A 24,185-nucleotide genomic window follows, 5' to 3' on the forward strand; every position below is an offset into this window, starting at 1 on the left:
ACCGATGTGCCCCTGCCACACACTGGCCTCTTTGCTGTTCCCTGGACACGCCAAGCCCACTCCCACCTCCCCACTTCAGGGCCACTGGACTTGCTCTTGCCTCTTGCCTGGAACCCTGGTGCCCCCATATTTTGCACGCTTGCTCCATCACTTAATTCAGGACTCTATTCAAATGTCACCTCCTCAGAGAGGCCCTCCCTGACCACTCTATCTAAAGTACCATCCTCCCCACCAACTCTAGCTCCCTCAGCGGCTTCATTTTTCGTTACAGCACAAACCACTTCCTGACTTACATTCATCTTCTTTTCTGCCCACTTGGGTCTCTCGCCCATGCAAGTTCCCTGAAGTCAGAAGACTTCATCCATTTTGTTCCCTGCTGTATCCTTGGGCCTACCAGCAGTGCCCGGCAAAAAAAGCAGGCTCTCAGTCAGGCGCAGTGGCTCACGCCTGTAATCCCGGCACTTTGGGAGGCTGAGGTGGGTGGATCACGAGGTCAGGAGTTCGAGACCAGCCTGACTAACACGGTGAAACCCCGTCTCTACTAAAAATACAAAAATTAGCCAGGCGTAGTGGTACGCGACTGTAATCCCAGCTACTCAGGAGGCTGAGGCGGAAGAATTGCTTGAACCCAGGAGGCGGAGGCTGCAGTGAGCCTAGATCGTGCCACTGCACCCTAGCCTGGGTGACAGGGTGAGACTCTGTCTCAAAAAAAAAAAAAAAAAAAAAAAGCAGGCTCTCAAGAGACATCTGTGATGTGGATGTCTTAGTCCAACCTCACCAGCTCGCACAGGGACACTGCAGCAGCCTCCCTCCCCCACAATTCATCACCCATGTAAGTTGGCGGCTCACTCTAAAAGGCAGATTTGGCCAGGTATGGTGGCTCACGCCTGTAATCCTAACACTTTGGGAGGCTGAGGTCGAGGACTGCTTGAGCCCGGGAGTTTGAGACCAGCCTGGGCAACACAGCAAGGCACTGTCTCTTAAAAAAAAAAAAAAAAATTAGCTGAGCATGGTGGAGTGTGCCTGTAGACCCAGCTACTCAGGAGGCTGAGGAAGGAGGATCACTTGATCCTGGGAGTTTGAGGTTGCACTGAGCTCTGAAAATACCACTGCGCTCCAGTCTGGGGAACAGAGCAACACCCCATGTCTAAAAACAAACAGCTCACTGGACTGGATTTCCATCTGGGTAGCCTCCTTTCCCACAGTGCCCTCCCGTGTCTGGCCACATCAGCAGTCCCTCACATGTTCTGTGTAGCACGCCCTCCCTCCTGAGGGACAGCCACTATCACGACTTGCTGGGGATCCTTCCAAATTATATATATGTATATAGCTTTTTAGAAAATTTTATTTCTGGCCGGATGTGGTGGCTCATGCCTGGAATCCCAGCACTTTGAGGGGCTGAGGCAGGCAGATCGCTTGAGCTCAGGAGTTGGAGACTAGCCTGGACAACATGGAAAAACCTTATCTCTAAAAAAAATTCAAAAATTAGCCAGGCTTGATGGTGGGCACCGTAATCCTAGCTACTCAGGAGGCCAAAACACAAGAATCACTTGAACCCGGGAGGCAGAGGCTGCAGTGAGATCGCACCACTGCACTCCAGCCTGGGTGACCGGGTGAAATCCTATCTCAAAAATAAAAGGAAAGAAAATTTTATTTCTGCCAATGTAACACAATTACATAGTGTAAAAAGTCATGCAGGACAATAATGAGAACAGCTGCCCCTCTACCCGTCCTTGCTCACTTACTCCTCTGTCCCGTTCCCCAGAGGCAACCACTTTGAATGTTTTTAGCTATTCTTATAGCGATTATCTCCACAATTCTAAAGAATATGCTTATGTGGCTATTTCTTGATTCATCCATTTTAGACAGTATTTGTTGAAGTGTGGATTTGGTTAAGAAACGCTATGCCTAAATACCCAAATTCCAGTGGTTTAACAAATGAAAGGTTTATCAGAGTCCATTCAGTGTTTCCAGGACAACTAACTTCCAGGAGGCAATTCCAGGCTGCTTTACTCCTGTGGCCCTGCTATCTTACCCCAAGGCCTCCTTGATCACCAGAGAGGGAGAAGAGGCAGCTGCAGAATCATCTAAGTTTTAGTCTGGTGGCGACACGTCACTTCCACCTGAAGCTGACTGGTCAAAAGTAGTCATGTGGCCATGCCCAACTGTAAGGGGTTGAGAAATAGTCTTCTGTGTGACCCAAAGCAGGGAGAAGCAGATATTAGTGAACACTTGTAATGTTCCTCACAACGCCCTATTACAGAAGATGAGGACTAACTCATCACATCACCCAACTGTTCCTCTCTCCATCCTCCCAACATAGTTGTTTATTTGTTTGTTTCTAAGAGACAGGGTCTTGGCTGGGCGCAGAGGCTCATGTCTGTAATCCCAGTACTTTGGGAGGCCAAGGTGGGTAGATCACCTGAGGCCAGGAGTTCAAGACCAGCCTGGCCAACACAGTGAAACCCCTTCTCTACTAAAAATACAAAAAGTTAGCTGGGCGTGGTGGCAGGCGCCTGTAGTCCCAGTAACTCGGGAGGCAGAGGCAGGAGAATTGCTTGAACCCAGGAGGCAGAGGTTGTAGTGAGTCAAGAGCATCCCATGGCACTCCAGCCTGGGCAATAAGAGCAAAACTCCATCAGAAAGAAAAGAAAAGAAAAGGAGGGAGGAAGAAAAGAAAAAGAAAGAAAGAGAGAAAGAAAGAAACAAAGGGAAAGAAAGGGAAAGAAAGGAAGGAAGGAAGGAAGGAAGAAAAAGAAAGAAAGAAAGAAAGAGAGAGAGAAAGAAAGAAAGAAAAAAAAAGAAAGAAAGAAAGAAAGAAAGAAAGAAAGAAAGAAAGAAAGAAAGAAAAAAAATAAATAAATCCTAAGAGATGGGGTCCTACTATGTTGTCCAGGCTGGAGTGCAGTGGCTATTCACAGGTGCAACCATAGTGCACTACAGCCTCCATCTCCTGGGCTCAAACGATTCTCTGGCCTCAGACTCCTGAGTAGCTGGGACTACAGGTGCACACCACCATGTCTGGTTCCAATATAGTTTTATTGCCATTTTTAGCTGACTCAGTATTTAGGGTTTACATTCTTATGACTTTGTAAATATTATCCACTGCTAAGCCGAAGAACATACTATAATTACATTTTGTAGCACAGATATTTAAGTTTCCCAGGTAATAACTGCCCCAATTTTATCCACTTGCTTAGTTCTGTGTACATATTGCTAAATCTCCTCAAACACTCCAAAAGACCTATAAGATGCCTTTTCCATCCAGTTGCAAAATCTACCAGTTCTTTTTGTTTTCCTAGTGAGCTATGTTCTGGACCTTTCCTCCCCACTTTCTTTCTTTCTTTCTTTGAGATGGAGTTTCTCTCCTGTTGCCCAGACTGGAGTGCAATGGTGCAACCTCCGCCTCCCGGGTTCAAGCGATTTTCCCGCCTCAGCCGTTCAAGCGATTTTCCCACCTCAGCCTCCCGAGCAGCTGGGATTACAGGCATGAGCCACCATGCCCGGGCTAATTTTGTATTTTTAGTAGAGATGGGGTTTCTTCATGTTTGTTAGGCTGGTCTCGAACTCCTGACCGCAGGTGATCCGCCCGCCTTGGCCTCCCAAAGTGCTGGGATTACAGGTGTGAGCCACTGCGCCCGGCCTCCTCCCCACTTTCCATCTGCACTGTTTGCTTTGTATTCTACACCAGCTGCACACCTGTCCTCCTTGGCTAGAGCACTCTTTTCTTGGCTTGCAAGTCTTCTGCTGTCTTGATCTATGCCTTCGTTTTGGTGGAAGACATCCTCTAATCACTTCCTGAGAAAGGGCACATACGAGGTAGAATTTTTACACCCTTGCTTGTCTGGAAATGTGTTTATTCTATCCTAATTTCTGATTTCTTTGACTGGACATGAAATGGTAGGTTGGAAGTAATTTTCCATCAGAATTTTGAAGGCATGGCTCCCTCATCGTCCAGCCTCCAGTGTTGCCACTGAAGCATCTAAAACTATTCTGATTCCTGATGTTTTGTGTGTGATCTGTCCTCTCTACCTGCAAAACGTGTAGGTTCCTCTCTTTATCCCTGGTAGTCTGACCCTTTGTGACGGTGTGCTTTCAAGTGGCTCCTTTTTCATTTCTGTTGGAACCTCTAAGGGTAACCACTCAGTACTTGTTACCTTCCTCCCTCCCCCACCTCTCCTAGGTGAACTGGCAGCTCTGTGTGTGTATGTGTGAAGATTCATGTCCTTCAGTATAAAACGTACTCGTACCATTTCCTCCCCTTTGCTTTCTCTGGGAGCCTTGGAAAATCCCTTAGTCAGATATTGGGCCTCCTGGATCAATCCTCTAATTTCCTTTTTTTTTTTTTTTTTTTTTTTTTGAGACGGAGTCTCGCTCTGTCGCCCAGGCTGGAGTGCAGTGGCCGGATCTCAGCTCACTGCAAGCTCCGCCTCCCGGGTTCGGGCCATTCTCCTGTCTCAGCCTCCTGAGTAGCTGGGACTACAGGCGCCCGCCACCTCGCCCGGCTAGTTTTTTGTATTTTTTAGTAGAGACGGGGTTTCACCGTGTTAGCCAGGATGGTCTCGATCTCCTGACCTAGTGATCCGCCCGTCTCGGCCTCCCAAAGTGCTGGGATTACAGGCTTGAGCCACTGCGCCCGGCCTCTAATTTCCTTACATCATCTTTTTGTTCTATCCTCTGGGAAATTTCCTTTTCGTTATCTCTCGATTCTTCCATTGACCTTTTATTATTGCCATTATTATTATTATTATTATTATTATTTTGAGACAGATCTTGCTCTGTCACCAAGGCTGGAGTGCACTGGTGTGATCACAGCTCACTGCAGCCTCAACCTCCTAAGCTCAATCGATCCTTCCACCTCAGCCTCCCGAGTAGCTGGGGTCACAGGTGCACCACCATGCCTAGCTAATTAACATTTTTTAGGCTGGGCACAGTGGCTCACGCATGTAATCTCAGCACTCTGGGAGGCCGAGGCAGGCGGATTACCTGACGTTGAGAGTTGGAGACCAGCCTGACCAACATGGAGAAACTCCATCTCTACTAAAAATACAAAATTAGCTGGGCGTGGTGGAGCATGCCTGTAATCCCAGCTACTCTGGAGGCTGAGGCGGGAGAATCGCTTGAACCCAGGAGGTGGAGGTTGCGATGGGCTGAGATCGCGCCACTGCACTCCAGCCTGGGCAACAAAGCAAGATTCTTTCTCCAAAAAAAAAAAAAAAAACGGTAGAGATGCAGTCTCCCTATGTTTCTCAGGCTGGTCTCAAACTCCTGGGTTCAAGTGTTCCTTACACCTTGGCCTCCCAAAGTGCTAGGATTACAGGCACAAATGATCATGCCTGGCCCCTGTCTTTTTAAAAAGTTTGACTCCCGGCCGGGCACGGTGGCTCAAGCCTGTAATCCCAGCACTTTGGGAGGCCGAGGCAGGCGTATCATGAGGTCAGCAGATCGAGACCATCCTGACTAACACGGTGAAACCCCGTCTCCACTAAAAATACAAAAAATTAGCCGGGTGTGGTGGCAGGCGCCTGTAGTCCCAGCTACTCGGGAGGCTGAGGCAGGAGAATGGTGTGAATCTGGGAGGCGGAGCTTGCAGTGATCCGAGATCATGCCACTGCACTCCAGTCTAGGCGACAGACCAAGATTCCTTCTCAAAAAAAAAAAAAAAAGTTTGACTCTCATGTTTTAATTTTCCAGTGCCCTTTCTTCTTCTCTTGTTATTCCTTTTTCATATAACATTTATAGCATCTTATTTCAGGGACATAATATCTTAACTCTCTGAGGATGCTAAGAAGCCTTGTTTTGTATTTTCTTCTGCTCTCTGCATCTTTTACTTCCTTCAAACATTTTTGTTCCTTTGTCTGCTTTAGCCTTCCTCTCTTATCCTGGAGACTTCCTTCAAGTATCTGGTGATATATAATTAAATGCTGATTTTTTTTTTTTTTTTTTTGAGACAGAGTCTTGCTCTGTGCCCCCGGCTGGAGTGCAGTGGCGCTATCTCGGCTCACTGCAAGCTCCGCCCCCCGGGTTCACGCCATTCTCCTGCCTCAGCCTCCCGAGTAGCTGGAACTACAGGCGCCCGCCACCACGCCCGGCTAGTTTTTTGTATTTTTTTAGTAGAGATGGGGTTTCACGGTGTTAGCCAGGATGGTCTCGATCTCCTGACCTTGTGATCCGCCCGCCTCGGCCTCCCAAAGTGCTGGGATTACAGGCTTGAGCCACCGCGCCCGGCCTAAATGCTGATTTTTAAGTGAAGTACTAAATAATTGGCAGCTCCGTGTATGTATGTGTGTGTGTGCATGTGTGTGCCCATGTGTGTGCATGTGTGTGTGCATGCGTATGTGCCCGTGTGTGCATGTGTGCATGTGTGTGCCCGTGTGTGCGTCCATGTGTGTGGGCCCGTGAGTGCATGTGTGTGTGTGCATGCATGTGTGTGCCCGTGTGTGCATGTGTGCATGTGTGTGTGCATGTGTGTGTGCGCATGTGTGTGTGCACGTGTGTATCAGTGTGAGGGCCCTGTCAACTGATGGCTTCACTATAGGGGAATTAAGTGATGATCTGGCTTTTACACTGAGGGACATGTAAATATCAGTTTCCGTAGGTCTCTTCTCTGGCCTTCAGGTCTTCAGAAAATAATCCTCCCATCGCTCACCTGGGTTGCATACCTCTGGCTGCCAGAATTCTGTTGGTAGAGCTGGAGAAAGGGCCTAGGAGTCCCCCCATCTCCCCATTTAAAAAAATTAAAATAGAGATGGGGGTCTCAATATGTTGCTCAGGCTGGTCTCCAACTCCTGGACTCAAGTGATCCTCCCACCTTGGCCTCCCAAAGGCTGGGATTACAAGCATGAGCCACCATGCCTGGCCTCCCGCTCCCCATTTACCTTTGGTATCTTGTCCTGACCCTTTGTGGGTCTGCTGGCCCTGAGTCCAGACTTCCCCCATGTTAACTTCTCTAGGAAAAGAAAAAACCTTGCCTTCTTGCAGAGTGGAGGGGTAGCCATCTGGTTGTGCAGGGGACAAGGATGGGGGTGCCTAACAGTCCCAGTACTCCCTCTAGACCAATCATCCTCCTGTCCCTGTTTTCTGTCCCACACCTCACCCCTGCTGTCATTCCTCTTCCAGTTGCTTCTCGTGATCCAAATATACTGACATATATTAGAGAAGATAAACGGAGGCACAAGAGGCGAGGTGATTTATCCAAGGTCATATGACTAGTAAGTGGCAGAGCTGGTATTGAACACAGTCTAAGTGCCAACATCTGGTAACTACTCAGTATTTGTCACTTTCCTTCCTCCCCCATCTCTCATAGTGAAAAAGTCAAGAACGTGAACTTATTATAATAAACTGGGGTTTGCTCACTCATCTAACAGGTATTAAGTGGACACTTGAACTGTGCCAGGCACTGAATAAGGGATCTAGGAGTAATGACAACAGTCTGGCCTCTTGAAATCTATGACTTTAGGGAGAAGGCAGATATTGAACAAACTGCTGCATTAATTAATGAACAGTTACTTGCTGTTACCAAGATGCCGGGAAGGGTAAGAACGGGGTATATTGATGGACACTGCCTAGTGGGGGTGACAGGCTGGGGAGTGTGGAGGGACCCTGGCTTAGATTAGAAGGTCAACAATGGCTTCTCTGAGGAGGTGTGCTATGAACTGAATTCAGTTCCCCCAAATTCATATACTGAAGCCCTAACCCCCAATGTGATGGTATTGGGGTTCCTCTTGCTGCCAATTTTTAAAAATTTTTTAGACGAAGTCTTGCTCTGTCGCCCAGGTTAGAGTGCAGTGGCGCAATCTCGGCTCACTGCAACCTCTGCCTCCCAGGCTCAAGCAATTCTCCTTTCTCAGCCTCCTGAGTAACTTGGGATTACAGGTGCCCACCACCGCACCCGGCTAATTTTTATATTTTTAGTAGGAACAGGGTTTCACCATCTTGGCCAGGCTGGTCTGGAACTCCTGACCTTGTGATCCACCTGCTTCAGCCCCCCGAAGTGCTGGGATTACAAGTGTGAGCCACCACGCCTGGCAATTTTTTTCAAATAACTGTTTTTTTTGTTTGTTTGTTTGTTTTACTCTGCAGTTTACATATGAGAGCACCAAGCCCAACACAACACTTGATTTTCTGGTTTTATTTATCTTTATGTATTTATTTTTGAGGCTGGTTCTCGCCCTGTTGCCCATGCTGGAGTGCAGTGGTGCGATCACAGCTCACTGCAGCTTTGGCCTCCTGGGCTCAAGCGATCCTCCTACCTCAGTCTCCCAAGTAGCTGGGACTACAGGTGCACACCACCACACCTGGCTAATTTTTTAATTATTTGTAGAGACAGGGTCCAGGCTGGTCTCAAACTCCTGGGCTCAAGCAATCCACCCACCTCAGTCTCCCAAAGTGCTGGGATTACAGGCCTGAGCCATTGTGCCCGGCCTTTGTTGTTCTTTCAGTATCCACGTCCACAGACACTGCTTCTCCTAATAACATGTGCCATTTGGTCCTCAGCGGGTACATGTAGAACCTCAAAGAACCTGGCGCTCCAGCACTCACACCTGGGCCCTTCCACTTCAGTGCACTCACATCTATTTGGCTAGACCTCTGCCCCGGTCCTGCCACCTCTGAGGTATCCTCAGGTCAGAAATGCAAACAGGCTCGGCTGGTCGCGGTAGCTCACGGCTGTAATCCCAGCACTTTGGGAGGCTGAGGCAGATGGATCACCTGAGGTCAGGGCTTTAAGACCAGCCTGGCCAAAATGGCGAAATCCCATCTCTATTAAAAATACAAAAATTAGCTGGGGATGGTGGCGGGCACCTGTAATCCCAGCTACTCGGGAGGCTGAGGCAGGAGGATTGCTTGAACTCGGGAGGCAGAGGTTGCGGTGAGCTGAGATCGCGCCACTGAACTCCAGCCTGGGCAACAAGAGCGAAACTCCATCTCATTAAAAAAAAAAAGAAAGAAAAAAAAAGAAGAAAGAAAGAGAGAGACAGACAGACAGACAGAAAAAGAAAGAAAGAAAGAGAAAGAAAGAAAGAAAGAAAGAAAGAAAGAAAGAAAGAAAGAAAGAAAGAAAGAAAGAAAGAAAGAAAGAAAGAAAGAAAGAAAGAAAGAAAGAAAGAAAGAAAGAAAGAAAGAAAGAAAGAAAGAAAGGAAGGAAGGAAGGAAGGAAGGAAGGAAGGAAGGAAGGAAGGAAGGAAGGAAGGAAGGAAGGAAGGAAGGAAGGAAAGAAAAGAAAGTAAGAAAGAAGAGGAGGAGGGGAGGGGAGGGGAGGGGAGGGGAGGGGAGGAGAGGAGAGGAGAGGAGAGGAGAAGAGAAGAGAAGAGAAGACAAAAGAAAGAAATGCAGCCGGGCGCGGTGGCTCAAGCCTGTAATCCCAGCACTTTGGGAGGCCGAGACGGGCGGATCACGAGGTCAGGAGATCGAGACCATCCTGGCTAACACGGTGAAAACCCGTCTCTACTAAAAAATACAAAAAACTAGCCGGGCGAGGTGGTGGGCGCCTGTAGTCCCAGCTACTCGGGAGGCTGAGGCAGGAGAATGGCGTAAACCCAGGAGGCGGAGCTTGCAGTGAGCCGAGATCGCGCCACTGCACTCCAGCCTGGGTGACAGAGCCAGACTCCGTCTCAAAAAAAAAAAAAAAAAAAAAAGAAATGCAAACAGGCTCCATGTGATACAACTCTGAATAAATACAGTGGGGCCTTTGGGATGGTGGGATTACTGCACTTGTAAGAGAGGTCCCAGAGAGCTTGCTCGCTCGCTCTCTCTTTTTTTTTTTTCTTTTTTCTTTTTTTGAGACAGAGTCTTGCTCTGTCGCCAGGCTGGAGTGCAGTGGTGGAATCTCGGCTCACTGCAACCTCCACCCCGTGGGTTCAAGTGACTCTCGTGCCTCAGCCTCCCTAGTAGCTGGGATTACAGGCACCCACCACCATGCCCGGCTAATTTTTGTGTTTTTAGTAGAGATGGGGTTTCACTATGTTGGCCAGGCTGGTCTCACGCTCCTGACCTCAGGCGATCTGCCCGAGTTTGCTCTCTCTCTCTCTCTCTCTCTCTCTCTCTCACTCTCTTTCTCTCTCTCTCTGCCATGTGAGGACAGTGATGAGGCAGCCATCTAGAGGCCAGGAAGACAGCCCTCACTAGAACCTGACCGTGATGGCAGCTTGATCTTGGGCTTCTGTCCTTATGAACTGGGAAACTAAATCTCTGTTGTTGAAGCCACCCAGTCTATATTTTGATCTAAGACACGGTGACATTTCTGCCAGGTTGGAAGGATGAGAGTTAGCCATGTGAAGAGAAGGAAGAAGGTTGGTCCAAAGAGAAGGAACAGCATGTACAAAGGCCCTGTAGCAGGAAAGAGCCAGATGAGCTACAGGAACGGTCAGAAATCACATGTGATGACAGTGCAGCGAGCCAGAAAGGAGGCAACAGGAGATGCAGCAGCGGAAATCTGCAGGAGTCAAATCACACAGGGCCTTTGGGCTACGGCAAGAAGTCTGGGCTTACTCTGAGTGTAACAGAAAGTCATTGAAGACTTTAAACAGGGAAGTGATGTGGTTCATTTATGTGAGTTTCTTAAAAGATACTGTGTGGAGGCTAGATGGAGAACAAGGCAGGAGGGCGCAAGAGACCCAACTTTCTAGAAAGAGAAATTGTTTATGGCTCCATTTCCCAAAACTCTACTGTTGTTCTCTAATTTTTTTTTTCTATTACAAAAGGTTGCAGATATGAAGTTGGGCCTTTCCCTTACACCATATACAAAAATTAACTCAAAATGGATCAAAGATGTAAGAGCTAAAACCATAAAACTCCTAGAAGAAAATATAGGGGAAAAGCTTCATGACACCAGATTTGGCAATGATTTCTTGTGTTTGTTTATTTGTTTTCCTTTCTTTCTTTTTTTCCTCTTTTTTATTTTATTTTTTATTTTTATTTATTTTTTTTTTTTGAGACGGAGTCTCGCTCTGTCGCCCAGGCTGGAGTGCAGTGGCCAGATCTCAGCTCACTGCAAGCTCCGCCTCCCCGGGTTCACGCCATTCTCCTGCCTCAGCCTCCCGAGTAACTGGGACCACAGGCGCCGCCACCTCGCCCGGCTAATTTTTTGTGTTTTTAGTAGAGACGGGGTTTCGCCGTGTTAGCCAGGATGGTCTCGATCTCCTGACCTTGTGATCCGCCTGTCTCGGCCTCCCAAAGTGCTGGGATTACAGGCTTGAGCCACCGCGCCCGGCCTTTTTCCTCTTTTTTAAGTTTCTTTTTAGATTTGGCAATGATTTCTTGGGTATGACACCAAAAGCCCAGGCGGCAACAACAACAAATACATTAAGTTGGACTATATCAATTGTTTTTTTGTTTTTTTTTTTGAGATGGAGTCTCACTCTGTCTCCCAGGCTGGAGTGCAGTGGTGCAATCTCGGCTTTCCGCAACCTCCACCTCCCGGGTTCAAGCGATTCTCCTGAGCAGCTGGGACTACAGGCCCATGTCACCATACCCAGCTAATTTTTCTTTTTTTTTTTTTTTTGAGACAGAGTCTCACTCTATCTCCCAGGCTGGAGTGCAATGGCGTGATCTCAGCTCACTGCAACCTCTGCCTCCTGGGTTCAAACAATTCTCCTGCCTCAGCTTCCCAAGCACCTGGGATTACAGGCACTTGCCACCACGCCCAGCTAATTATTTTTGTATTTTTAGTAGAGACAGAGTTTCACCATGTTCGCCAGGCTAGTATCGAACTCCTAACCTCAAGTGATCTGCCCACCTCGGCCCCCCAAAGAGCTGGGATTACAGGTGTGAGCCACGTGCCCGGCCCCAGGTAATTTTTGTATTTTTAGTAGAGATGGGGTTTCACCACATTGATCAGGCTGGTCTCAAACTCCTGACCTCATGATCTGCCCACCTTGGCCTCTGAAAGTGCTGGGATTACAGGTGTGAGCCACCACGCCTGGCTGACTATATCAAATTTAAAACTTTTGTGCCTCAAATGACATTATCATCCCAGGACTTCGGGAGGCCAAGGCAGGTGGGTCACCTGAAGTTAGCAGTTTGAGACCAGTCTGTCCAACATGCTGAAACCCCATCTTCACAAAAAAATACAAAAATTAGCCAAGAGTGGTAGTGCACACCTGTAATCCCAGCTACTCGGCAGACTGAGGCACAACAATCGCTTGAACCTGGGAGGCAGAGGTTGCAGTGACCTGAGATTGTGCCACTGCACTCCAGCCTGGGTGACACAGTGAGACTCTGTCACCCCCCATAAAAAACAAAACAAATGGCACTATCAACAGAATGAAAAGGCCACTCATGGAATGGGAGAAAAGATTTGCAAATCACATATCTGATAAGGGGTTAATATCCAGACTATATAAATAATTCCTACAACTCAACCAAAAGCAAATAAGTTAATTAAAAAATGAACAAGGGCCGAACATGGTAGCTCATGTCTGTAATCCTAGCACTTTGGGAGGCTGAGGTGGCTGGATCACTTGAGCTCAAGAGTTTGAGACCAGCCTAGCCAACATGGCGAAACCCCATCTCTACAAAAAATACAAAAATTAGCTGGGCGTGGTGACATGAGCCTGTATAGTCCCAGCATTTGGAGGGCTGAGGTGGGAGAATCGCTTGAGTCCCAGAGGTCGAGGCTGCAGTAAGCCATGACTACACCACTACACTCCAGCCTGAACAACAAAGTGGACCCTGTCTTGAATATTTCCCTAAAAAAGATATACAAATGGCCAACAAGCCCATGAAAAGATGCTCAACATCATTATCATTAGGGAAATGCAAATCAAAACCACAACGAGATACCACTTCACACCTATTAAGATAACAAAAAAAAAAAAAATCAAGTATTGGCAAGGATTTGAAGAAATTGGAACTCTTGTGTACCGTTGGTGGAGATGTAAAATGGTACAGTCACTGTGGAAAACAAAAGTATAATTCCTCACAAATTTGAAAATAGAATTGACTCTTATGATCAATCCAACAATTCCTCTTCTGGTAGAAGAATTAAAAGCAGGGCTTTGAAGAGTTGTGTGTATACCCATGTTCATAGCAGCATTCTTCATAGCAGCCAAAAGGTGAAAGCAACCCACATATCCATTGATAGATGGAGAAACAAAATGTGGTGTAGACATACAATGGGATATTATTCAGCCTTAAAAAAGAAGGAAATGTCTAGCCTGGGCAACATGGCAAAGCCAGTCTCTACAAAAAATACAAAAATTAGCCCGGCATGGTGGTACATGCCTGTAGTCCCAGCTACTGGGGAGGCTGAGGTGGGATGACTGCTTGACCCCGGAAGTCGAGGTTGCAGTGAGCCGAGATCACATCACTGCACTCCAGCATGGGCGACAGAACAAGACCCTGTCTCAAAAGAAAAAAAAAAAAAAGAAGGAAATTCTGACACCTACTACAACACAGATGAACTTTGAGGATATTGTGCTAAATAAAATTAGCCAGTCAAAAAAGACAAACACTGTATGCTTTCATTTACATGAGCCACCTAGAGTAGTCAGAGAGGCAGAAGCCCTGGGGTTACAAGGGGCTGGGGCAAGGGGAGGATGGCCAGTTACTGTTTAAAGGGTATGGAGATTCAGTTTGGGAAAATGAAAAAGTTCTGGAGATGAACGGTTGTGATGGCTGCATAACAGTGTGAATGTACTTAATGCCACCGAACTACACCCTTAAGAATGGTTACAGTGGTATTTTTCATGTTGTGTATATTTTATCACAATAAAAAAGGGGATAATCAAGAGCTGTCGCTATGTTTATTGTCTAAGCTTGGGAGTGGGGTGAGGGCGTCCTTTCAAGCCATTCAGATCTTGGCGCCTCAACATACATAGCTCGGTGATCTTGAGCAAATCACTTCACCTTTCTGAACCTGCTTCCTTGTTGGTAATTTTAGTGTAATGATGCTTTCCAGGAGCCACACATGTGAATGTGAGCAGCTTACAGGCCACAGTGTAGTTGAAAATTGTGACCCTTTTGGTACTCCCCAACCTGGTATTTTTTTCTTTTTTCTTTTTTTTTCCAAGTAGGTAGGATAGGACTACAGATACGTGCTATCACACCAAACTAATTTTTTAAGTTATTTTAAAAAATTTTTTTTGTAGAGATGGGATCTTGCTTTGTTGTCCAGGCTGGTCTCAAACTCCTGGACTCAAGTGATCTCCACTTCAGCCTCCCAAAATGTTGGGATTACAAGCATGATCCACTATACCTGGCCTGCTTTTTTCTTTTAGGGTTTAATCATCACCCATTGCATCCAACCAGGGGGTAGGGACTGGAAAGCTCTGGTTGAACCTCTGTTGACCCTGAGATATCTTTGGGAAACCCTCTCTGCTTTCTTTCCAATTCCAAATCCCCAAAGCTTCCCTAGCACCAAGTACTGAGTGGCTATGCATGTTCGTTTCAAAGCCCTACACTCCTCTGTTAAACAAGCCCCCACTGCAGGAGGATCATCACCACCTCTATTAATTTTCTTCCAGTTTGATGGAGACTGGTTGTACCTTGCACAGCCAGGCCACATTCAATCCACACTCCTTCCTGGGCCTCTGGAGAGCTGGGCTTCTCAACTGAATACCCAAGTGCCGACTGACAAGTAAGCTCCTGGTAAGAACATTCTCCCCAAGCAAAGCTAGAGCAGTTGGTCAGAGCGGCCGACATCTAAATGCCCGGTGCCTAGGCGTGGTGCAGTGGCTCATGCCGGTGGTCCCAGCATTTTGGGATGCCAAAGCAGGGGAATTACTTGAGCTAAGGAGTTGGAGACCAGCTGGGGCAATGTGGTGAACCCCCGTCTCTACAAAAAATACAAAAGTTGGCCGGGCGCAGTGGCTCACGCCCGTAATCCCAGCACTTTGAGAGGCTGAAGTGAGCAGATCACGAGGTCAGGAGATCAAGACCATCCTAGCTAACACGGTGAAATCCCTTCTCTACTAAAAATACAAAAAAATTAGCCGGGCTTGGTAGCACACGCCTGTAGTCCCAGCTACTCAGGAGGCTGAGGCAGGAGAATGATGTGAACCCAGGAGGCGGAGCTTGCAGTGAGCCGAGATCATGCCACTGCCCTCCAGCCTGGGTGACAGAGCATCTCAAAAAAAAAAAGAGAGAGAGAGAGAGAAAAAAAGTTAGCTGGGCATGGTGGCACATGCCTATAGTCCCAGCTACCCTGGAGGCTGAGGTGGGAGGATTGCTTGAGTCTGGGAAGTTGAGGCTGCAGTCAGCCATGATCGTGGCCACTGCACTCCAGCCTAGGCGATAGAGTGAGACACTGTCTCAAAATAAAAATAAAAATAAAAATAAGGCCAGCGAGATGACTCATGCCTATAATCCCAGCACTTTGGGAGGATGAGACGGGTGAATCACTTGAGGCCAAGAGTTCAAGACCAGCCTGGCCAACATGATGAAACCCCATCTCTACTAAAAATACAAAAAAAAAAAAAAAAAAAATTAGCCAGGTGTGGTGGTGCATGCCTATAGTCCCAGCTACTCGGGAGGGTGAAGCAGGAGAATCACTTCAACCCGGGAGGCAGAGGCTACAGTGAACTGAGATCACACCACTGCACTCCAGCCTGGGTGACAGAGTGAGACTCTGTCTCAAAAATAATAATAATAAAGAAATAAATAAAATAAAAATAAATAAATAAACACCCAGTGCCCAGAAGATCAGTACACTCCCTCCTTTGTGCACGGGGTCAATGGGAGAGGACCGACAGCTTTGGGTGGGTTGTTTCCTTGAAGCCATATTCTCTCGTGCACCAAGCACTATGCTCAAAGCAGTGAATGCAGGATTTCATCTCAGCCTCATTCTACAAATGAGCTAAATTAGATGCTCACCCAAAACATACGGCTAAGAAGTGGCGGTGGTAGGATTCAAGTGCAGATCTATCTGGTTTCCAGAGCCTAAGCTCATAACCACTCGGGTCTGTGTCCGCCTTCCCCCAGCCTCCTTGCCACCTGCATTTGTGAAACCTTGGCCATGGAGAAGGGGCCGGGCTGGGCTAGGGATGGGCCCACTCCGTAGCATTCAACTGCTTCTCACACATTCCCCAACCCTGCTGTGGTTTCAGGATTTGGAGACAAGGTGCTCACGGTCCAGGTGGGGTCAGGGAGACACAGACTTACAAACATCAGAACAATGTCACAGGCACGAATGTGGGGCCCCGTGGAGCAAGGAGGAGAGGTCAATTCAGAACAAAATGTACACCTCTGGTCCCACGGGGCTGGCAGCCAGTGTTCATGGATAACTGTGTGCTAGGTCTTTCTCACGTGTGGTTTATATGCTCCTTACGCCTGGGTTTGGTTTTTTTTAACAGATAATAAACATTTGTTGGACACTTACTATATTCCAGTCACTGGGATAAGCATTTTACTTTATTTATTTATTTATTTTTATTTTTTTTTTTTTTTTTTGAGACGGAGTCTCGCTCTGCCGCCCAGGCTGGAGTGCAGTGGCCGGATCTCAGCTCACTGCAGGCTCCGCCTCCCGGGTTCACGCAATTCTCCTGCCTCAGCCTCCCCAGTAGCTGGGACTACAGGCGCCCGCCACCTCGCCCGGCTAGTTTTTTTTGTATTTTTTAGTAGAGACGGGGTTTCACCGTGTTAGCCAGGATGGTCTCGATCTCCTGACCTCGTGATCCGCCCGCCTCGGCCTCCCAAAGTGCTGGGATTACAGGCTTGAGCCACCGCGCCCGGCCTTACTTTATTTATTTATTTATTTAGAGATGGAGTCTCATTCTGTATCCCAGGCTAGAGTGCAGTGGTGTGATCTCAGCCCACTGGAACCTCCGTCTCCCGGTTCAAGTGATTCTCCTGCCTCAGCCTCCTGAGTAGCTGGGATTACCACTGCCCACCACCATGCCCGGCTAATTTTCGTATTTTCAGTGGAGCTGGGGTTTCACCATGTTGGCCAGGCTGGTCTTGAACTCCTGACCTCAAGTGATCCACCCACCTTGGCCTCCCAAAGTGCTGGGATTACAAGCATGAGCCACTGTGCCCGGCCCCGTATTTTACATTATTTAATCCTCACTGTGGGGCAGACAGTGCTCATTATTCCCAATTTACAGGCAGTGGGGCCTGCCCCAGGCTGCAGAGTGAAAAACAGGCTGAGCAGAGTCAAACCCAGCGCTCTTCCCCAAAACCCCAGTGCCTTCTTCTTGGCTTTGGTTTTAGCTTCTCTCCTGTGGACCCAAAGCACTCTGTGTGTCCTTCACATACTTTTTGCCAGGTAGTGGCTCATGCCTGTAGCGCCAGCTACTCAGGAGGCTGAGGTGGGAGGATCACTTCAGTGCAGGAAGTAGAGGCTGCAGTGAGCTATGATTATGCCACTGCACTCCAGCCTGAGGGACAAAGCGACACTCTATCTCATATATATATATATATACACACGCACACATATATACACACACACATATATATACACACACAGACACACACACATATATATAAGCTCCCAGAGGGCAGGGATCACGTCTGTCTTGGCTATCCCGAAGAGCCTAGAACCTACAGCAGCACCCAGCACAATGCAGGTACTCAAAACACATTTGTGAAATGAATAAATGTTCATGTGTCTGTCTTCCACACTGGACTGGGACATCCCTCAGGCAGGAAATGTGTCTCCTTCACGCTGTTTCCCAGCACCCAGCACGGGGCCGGGCTCAGAGGAGACACAGCGCTTACTGCAGGAACCCTGCGTGCAGGTGTCAGAGTGGCCTGATCCTCAGTGATGAGCTACAGACCAGAAATGGAATCAGGGCAGCCTCTCTTCCTCATCCTCCCTTCCCCTTGCACTCTCTCCTTTCATCCTCCTTCCCTCCCTCCCTTCCTACCTTCTCCCATGCTCACCCTGGACCAGCCCAGGTGCCCTGAAGGATGCCTGGGCCTGACCCTGTTTGCCCTGAAGTCTGAAGTGACTCAGCTCTGCTGGCGGTGGGGGAAATGTTTGCTCTGATCCTTTACCCAAAGTAGCTAATTTGTCATTAACTAAACTGAGGGTTTTTTTCCCCACTGATGCACAACAGCCCATGAGTTCAAAGTAGGGGCAAGAGACCTAAAATCAAAAACAATAACAACAACAGCAACAAGGTGAGAACGTCTACACCCAGTCCCACCGACCCTGCGGCACCTCAGGAGCCAAACTGAACAAACGGCTCCAGCCTAGACCAAAGCTCATTTGGTCTCCAACCAAATCCAGTGTGGATTGCTGGAGTATTTAGAATTAATTTTATTCCCAAATGCTGTTCGAGCTCTCAGAAATAACAGCTGCTCATTATAAATGCAAAATCATTTGCAGTCGTAATTAAGGATCTCAAGCCATCTTGGATCATCGAGGTGGACCCTAACTCCAGCAACAGGTGTCCTTGTAAGAGACACACAGGGAGGAGAGGAGAGGGCCGTGTGAAGAGGGAAGCAGAAATTAGACGATGCAGCCGCAAACAAAGAAGAGCCTGGGGCCACCAGAAACGGGAAGAAGCGAGGAAAGATTCTCCCCAAGAGGCTTCAGAGAAAGCACAGCCCTGCTGTCACCTTGATTTTGGATTTCTGGCCTCCAGAACTGTGAGAGAATACATTTCTGTTTTAAGCCATCAAGTCTGCGGTAATTTATTTTGGCAGCCCTAGGGAACTAATCCGATAAAAGCACACGTAGTCTCAGCTACTGGGGAGGCTGAGGCAGGAGGATCACTTGAGCCCGGGAGTTCAAGGCAGTGGTGTGCTATGATCACACCTGTGAATAGCCATTGCACTTCAGCCCGGGCGACACAGCTTTAGATCCCATCTCTTACAACAACCAAAAAAAGGGCAGCCCAAGGAAAGGCGTGGACTTTGACACTGGACACACCTGCTGAAGCCCCAGCTCTGTCCCTAACTAATTGCCCTGATCTTGGGTGAGCTCTGACTTCTCTGAGCCTCGGTTTACTCCTCTGTGAACTGGTTATCATGATCTTTCCAGCCTTGTGAGGGTGTGGGGAATATCAAATGAGGTCATGCCTGCCATGTTCCAAGCACTCTGCCTGGTGCGCCCGTATCATAGTGGCTTCTCTTCTTGCTCAAGTGAACAAGACGGATCCAAAATGTACCTTTGAGGCTGCCCCTGGAGTCCCAGGGCCCCTGACTTCCCTGCTAGCTCTTGGTAACCCGCCATCACGGGGGTGGGACACAGAGATCTATGTTGGGACTTCAGCGCTGGAAGAGGCTCTGATCTGTAACAATGAGTTCAAACCTCCCCTCCCACTTTACAGATGGGGAAACTGAGGCCTGGAAAGGGGAAAACAGTTGTGCGAGGTCACACAGAAAATCGGTTCTGCTGACTTCTGGGAAACCAAGTTCCTTCTGCTTCTCCAAGCTGACCTAGGAACTAAGTCTCAGATGAGGTTCACGGTGGCTGAGGCTAAAGGGGAAGGAGAATCCTGTCCAAGACTTCAGAATTTCTGACAAGGCCCCAGCTCTTTGCAGATGTCTACATTCTGGGTCCCTGGGTCTAGTGATCAACCAGTGTAGGGTAGGTTCAAGAATGGAACCATCTCAACCACTGTCATCATTTCACCACCACCTCCATCTCAGCAGCTATGTGGACTCAGTGCTTACACGACTGACACATTCTATTGAATGCTACTATGACATTTACAGAGATCATCTCATTTAATCACTCCAAAAACCCTATGAAATTGCTGCCAACCTCACTGTACAGAGGAGGAAAGTAAGCCTTGGGAGGGTGTACTGAATTCAATAGTGTGCCCCAAAATCCATGTCCACCAGGAACCTCAGAATGTGACACTATTTGGAAAGAGGGACTTTGCAGATGTAATGAGTTAAGAGGAGGTCATACTAGATTAGGGTGAGTCCTTATATGACTGGTGTCCTTACAAGAAGAGAGGGTTGGGTGGGATGGCTCATGCCTGTAATCCCAACACTTTGAAAGGCTGAGGCAGGAGGATCACTTGAGTCCAGGAGTTCAAGACCAGCCTGGGCAACACGGTGAGACTCTCCATAAAACAGGGGTCCCCAACCCTGGTTAGTTTTTTTGGTTTTTTTTTTTTTTTTTTTTTTTTTGAGGCAGAGTCTTGCTCTGTCGCCAGGCTGGAGTGCAGTGGTGCAATCTTGACTCACTGCAACCTTCGCCTCCCGGGTTCACACCATTCTCCTGCCTCAGCCTCCTGAGTAGCTAGGACTACAGGTGTGCACCACCATGCCCAACTAATTTTTGTATTTTTAGTAAAGACAGCATTTCACGATGTTGAACAGGCTGGTCTCGATCTCCTGACCTCATGATCTGCCTGCCTTGGCCTCCCAAAGTGCTGGGATTACAGGTGTGAGCCACTGCACCTGATCCCCAACCCTGTTTTATAGGAACGGGTCCACACAGCAGGAGGCGAGCAGTGGGCCAGCAAAGCTTCACCTGTATGTACAGCCACTCCCCATTGCTCACATTACCACCTGAGCTCTGCCTCCTGTCAGATCAGCAGTGGCATGAGATTCTCATAGGAGCGGGAACCCTATTGTGAACTACACGTGCGAGGGATCTAGGCTGCAAGCTCTTTATGAGAATCTAGTGCCTGATGATCTGTCACTGTCTCTCATCACCCTTAGACGGGACCATCTAGTTGCAGGAAAACCAGCTCAGGAGCCCCACTGATTCTACCTTATGGTGAGTTGTATAATTATTTCATTATCTATTATGATGTAATAATAATAGAAATAAAGTACACAATAAATGTAATGAGCTCAAATCATCCTGAAACTATCCCCGTCCCCCGACCCCACTCCCATCCATGGAAAACTTGTCTTCCACAAAATTGGTCCCTGAGGCCAAAAACGTTCAGGACTGCTGCTATAAAAATAGCTGGGCATGGTGGCACACACCTGTGGTCCCAGCTACTTGGGATTGCTTGAGCCCAGGAAGTCATGAGCCGTGTTCATGCCACTGCATTCCAGCCTGGGCAACAGAGAGAGGCCCTGTTTCAAACAAAGGACACAAGACACAGAGACACATGGGGCCATGTGAAAACAGGAAAAAATTAGAGCGAGGTAGCTGGCATGCCAAAGATTGCCAGCAACCACCATGCCAGGCCAGCAAGCGCCCTTCCATGGAGCCTTCAGAGGGAGCACAGCCCAGCCAACACCTTGATTTCAGACTTCTAGCCTCCTGAACTGTGAAATGTCTTTTTTTTTTTTTTTTTTGAGACAGAGTCTCGCTCTGTCGCCCAGGCTGGTATGCAGTGGCACGATCTCGGCTCACTGCAGTCTCTCCTGGATTCAAGTGATTCTTCTGCCTCAGTCTCCTGAGTAGCTGGGACTACCGGCGCACACCACCAAGCCCAGCTAATTTTTGTATTTTTAGTGGAGACGGGGTATCACCATATTGGCCAGTCTGGTCTCGAACTCCTGACCTCATGATCCGCCCGCCTCGGCCTCCCAAAGTGCTGGGATTACAGGCATGAGCCACCGCGCCCGGCTGAAATGTCTAATGTTTTAAGTCGCCCAGTTTATGGCAATTTGCTATGGCAGCCCTAGAGAACTAATACAAAGGGGTTGACCATCTCACCAGCCACGGCCTAAACACAGAAGCAATATCTGTTAAAATTGCTCCACACCCCAGCTCTCACAACAGAAGGCCTTTTTTCCGTCAAGAATGAATGTTAGCCTAGAAGAAGAGATGGCTGGGGAGAGTGTTTATGAGCGCTTACTATGTACCAGTCTCCCTCTTAAGTGGCAGCCATGTGCTCCATAACCCACTGAACCCACACAACCACCACAGGAGGTGAGCGCTGCTCTCCCCATCTTACAGGTGGGGAATGTTGAGGCTCAGAGGGATGAAGTAACTCACCCAGAGGCCCACAGCTGGGGCCGGCAAGGCCTAGGTGGGGCCTCAGGTTCCTTGGACTCCAGAACGCGCACTCCTAACCACCACCCAATCTTCTCCCTGCAGGTCAAGTTCATTCCCTTTATTTTACAAATAAGGAAACCAAGGCATATCTACAACAGTGACCACAAAGGCTCTGCCCACTGCGGGGGAACAAATAGCTTCAGTGAAGCTACTGCCAGTCAGCCGGGGTCCATCTGGGGCTCCCTTTATTTGCAGACAAAGGGTGGTTGCCCTCCACGACTGGCAAAACAAGCCCAGCTGGGCAGTAAGAGCTGCAGGCTGCATCCCTGCCCACCACTTAACGAGAATGGCAAGTGGCCAGAAATTAATTAGCTGTCTCAGTTTTGGCACAGCCTGAGGAAGGAAAGTGGTTAATTATAATGAAGCCCAGAGAGCATGTCATAGGAGAAGATTAAAGGCTGGAACAGAGAAATCCAGGCTCCAGAGTTGAACATGAGCGGGGAGGCCAACGGGGTCACACTCAACAAGCAGGACAGATGCCTCGTTCAGCTCAGTTCGAGAACAACACACTCATGGCAGCCAGGGAAAAGCAGCTTCTCCCCACCACCCTGGCTCTGCTTCTGGCTTAGGGATGGCTGGACCAGGGATGGGGCAGCAGGCACAATGGGGGCCCAAGAAAGCGGACTCCCACAAGGATGTGGCATATCAGACCATGGACCTCTGGAAATAGGACATGTCCTTTGTACAAACACCTAGTGACATGCTGTCTGAGTGTTGGACCCTCTGCTGGGGCTCCAGCTATGAACAAAGGACTCTACCCCACACCCATTCATGGCAGGGAGAGCAGAACAGGGGAGCAATCAGATGTCTGAAATAGTGCATAGTCCCTACTCCAATGGCGGGGGAAACATAGGACACTGTGGGAACACAGAGGAGGGTTACCTGTTGGCTGGAAGGGTGATGCGGAGCAATCAGAGAAGGCTTCCTGGAGGAAAGACTTTCTAAGCTGAAAAGTAAGGGGTTTCTCTGAAGGAGACAGCAGCGTAGGGTTCCTGCACATCTTACTGCCCTCTTGTCTCGTAGTTGGGGGATTTTTATTATAGATCCCAACAACTCTACAGACCGAATCTCGTTAACAAAGTGCCATCTGGATATTTAAGAAATACCTGGAATAGCACAGTGGCTCACACCTGTAATCCCAGCACTTTGGGAGGCCAAGGTGGGCGGATCACCTGAGGTCAGGAGTTTGATACCAAACTGGCCAACATGGTGAAACCCTGTCTCTACTTAAAAATACAAAAATTAGGTCAGGCGCGGTGGCTCAAGCCTGTAATCCCAGCACTTTGGGAGGCCGAGACAGGCGGATCATGAGGTCAGGAGATCGAGACCATCCTGGTTAACACAGTAAAACCCCGTCTCTACTAAAAAATACAAAAAACTAGCCGGGCGAGGTGGCGGGCGCCTGTAGTCCCAGCTACTGGGGAGGCTGAGGCAGGAGAATGGCGTAAACCCGGGAGGCGGAGCTTGCAGTGAGCTGAGATCCGGCCACTGCACTCCAGCCTGGGCGACAGAGCGAGACTCCGTCTCAAAAAAAAAAAAAAATACAAAAATTAGCCAGGCATGGTGGAGTGCACCTGTAATCCCAGTTACTCTGGAGGCTGAGGCAGAAGAATCGCTTGAACCCAGGAGGCGGAGGTTGCAGTGAGCCGAGATGGCGCCATTGCACTCCAGCCTGGGCGACAAAAAATCAGAACACTGGTTGGTGACCACCTACTTTTGTGTGTGTCTTCCCTCTCTCTAGGCGACAGGCACTGGATGAAGGCACTGTGATTTATAAAATTGCATTTAATCCTGATAACCAACTGCAGTAAGCACTACCACGGCATTTGGTAGATGAGGGGACTGGGGATCAGAGAGTCAGAGAAACTTGCCCAGCGGAACACAGCTGACAGGTTGTAGCACAAGGACTCAAGCCCAGGTCTGTCTGACCCCGTGATGGTTAGTCTGATGTGTCGACTTGGCTAGACTATAGTACCTGGCTATTTTATCAGACACTAATCGAGGCGTTGCTGTGAAAGGATTTTGTAGCTGTGGTTAGCATCTGCAATCAGCTGACTTTCAGGAGATTATCCTTGATCATCTGGGTTGGCCTTTTCCAATCAGTTCAAAGGCCTTATGAACAAAACAGATTTCCCAGAAGAAACTCCACCTGTAGCAACAGCTCCTGCCTGAGTTTTCCACCTACCACTTTCAGACTTGCCCAGCCAGACCCCACAATATATAAGCCAACTCCTCGAAATATATCCTACTGGTGCTTTTTCTCTGACAGGATCATGCCTGACACAGACCCAAAGCCCACACTCTAGGCCAAGGCTGGTGCCAGGGAGCC

At 48.5% G+C, this 24,185-nt stretch overlaps 2 protein-coding genes across 8 annotated transcripts in view; both read right to left on the bottom strand.

Moving 5' to 3' along the window:
* Positions 1 to 6,716, bottom strand: part of EPB41 (erythrocyte membrane protein band 4.1) — a 278,208-nt gene extending 271,492 nt beyond the window's left edge. Inside the window, exon 1 of the mRNA XM_077965593.1 lies at positions 6,712 to 6,716. The gene's annotated coding sequence lies outside the window, so the exon portion shown is untranslated. The remainder of the gene's footprint in view (positions 1 to 6,711) is intronic.
* The window catches only part of OPRD1 (opioid receptor delta 1), a 95,504-nt gene that overhangs the window by 15,026 nt on the left and 56,293 nt on the right, over positions 1 to 24,185 (bottom strand). The gene's annotated exons all lie outside the window — the stretch shown is intronic.

Source organism: Macaca mulatta, chromosome 1 (assembly GCF_049350105.2).
Source record: "Macaca mulatta isolate MMU2019108-1 chromosome 1, T2T-MMU8v2.0, whole genome shotgun sequence".
NCBI classification, from domain to species: domain Eukaryota; kingdom Metazoa; phylum Chordata; class Mammalia; order Primates; family Cercopithecidae; genus Macaca; species Macaca mulatta.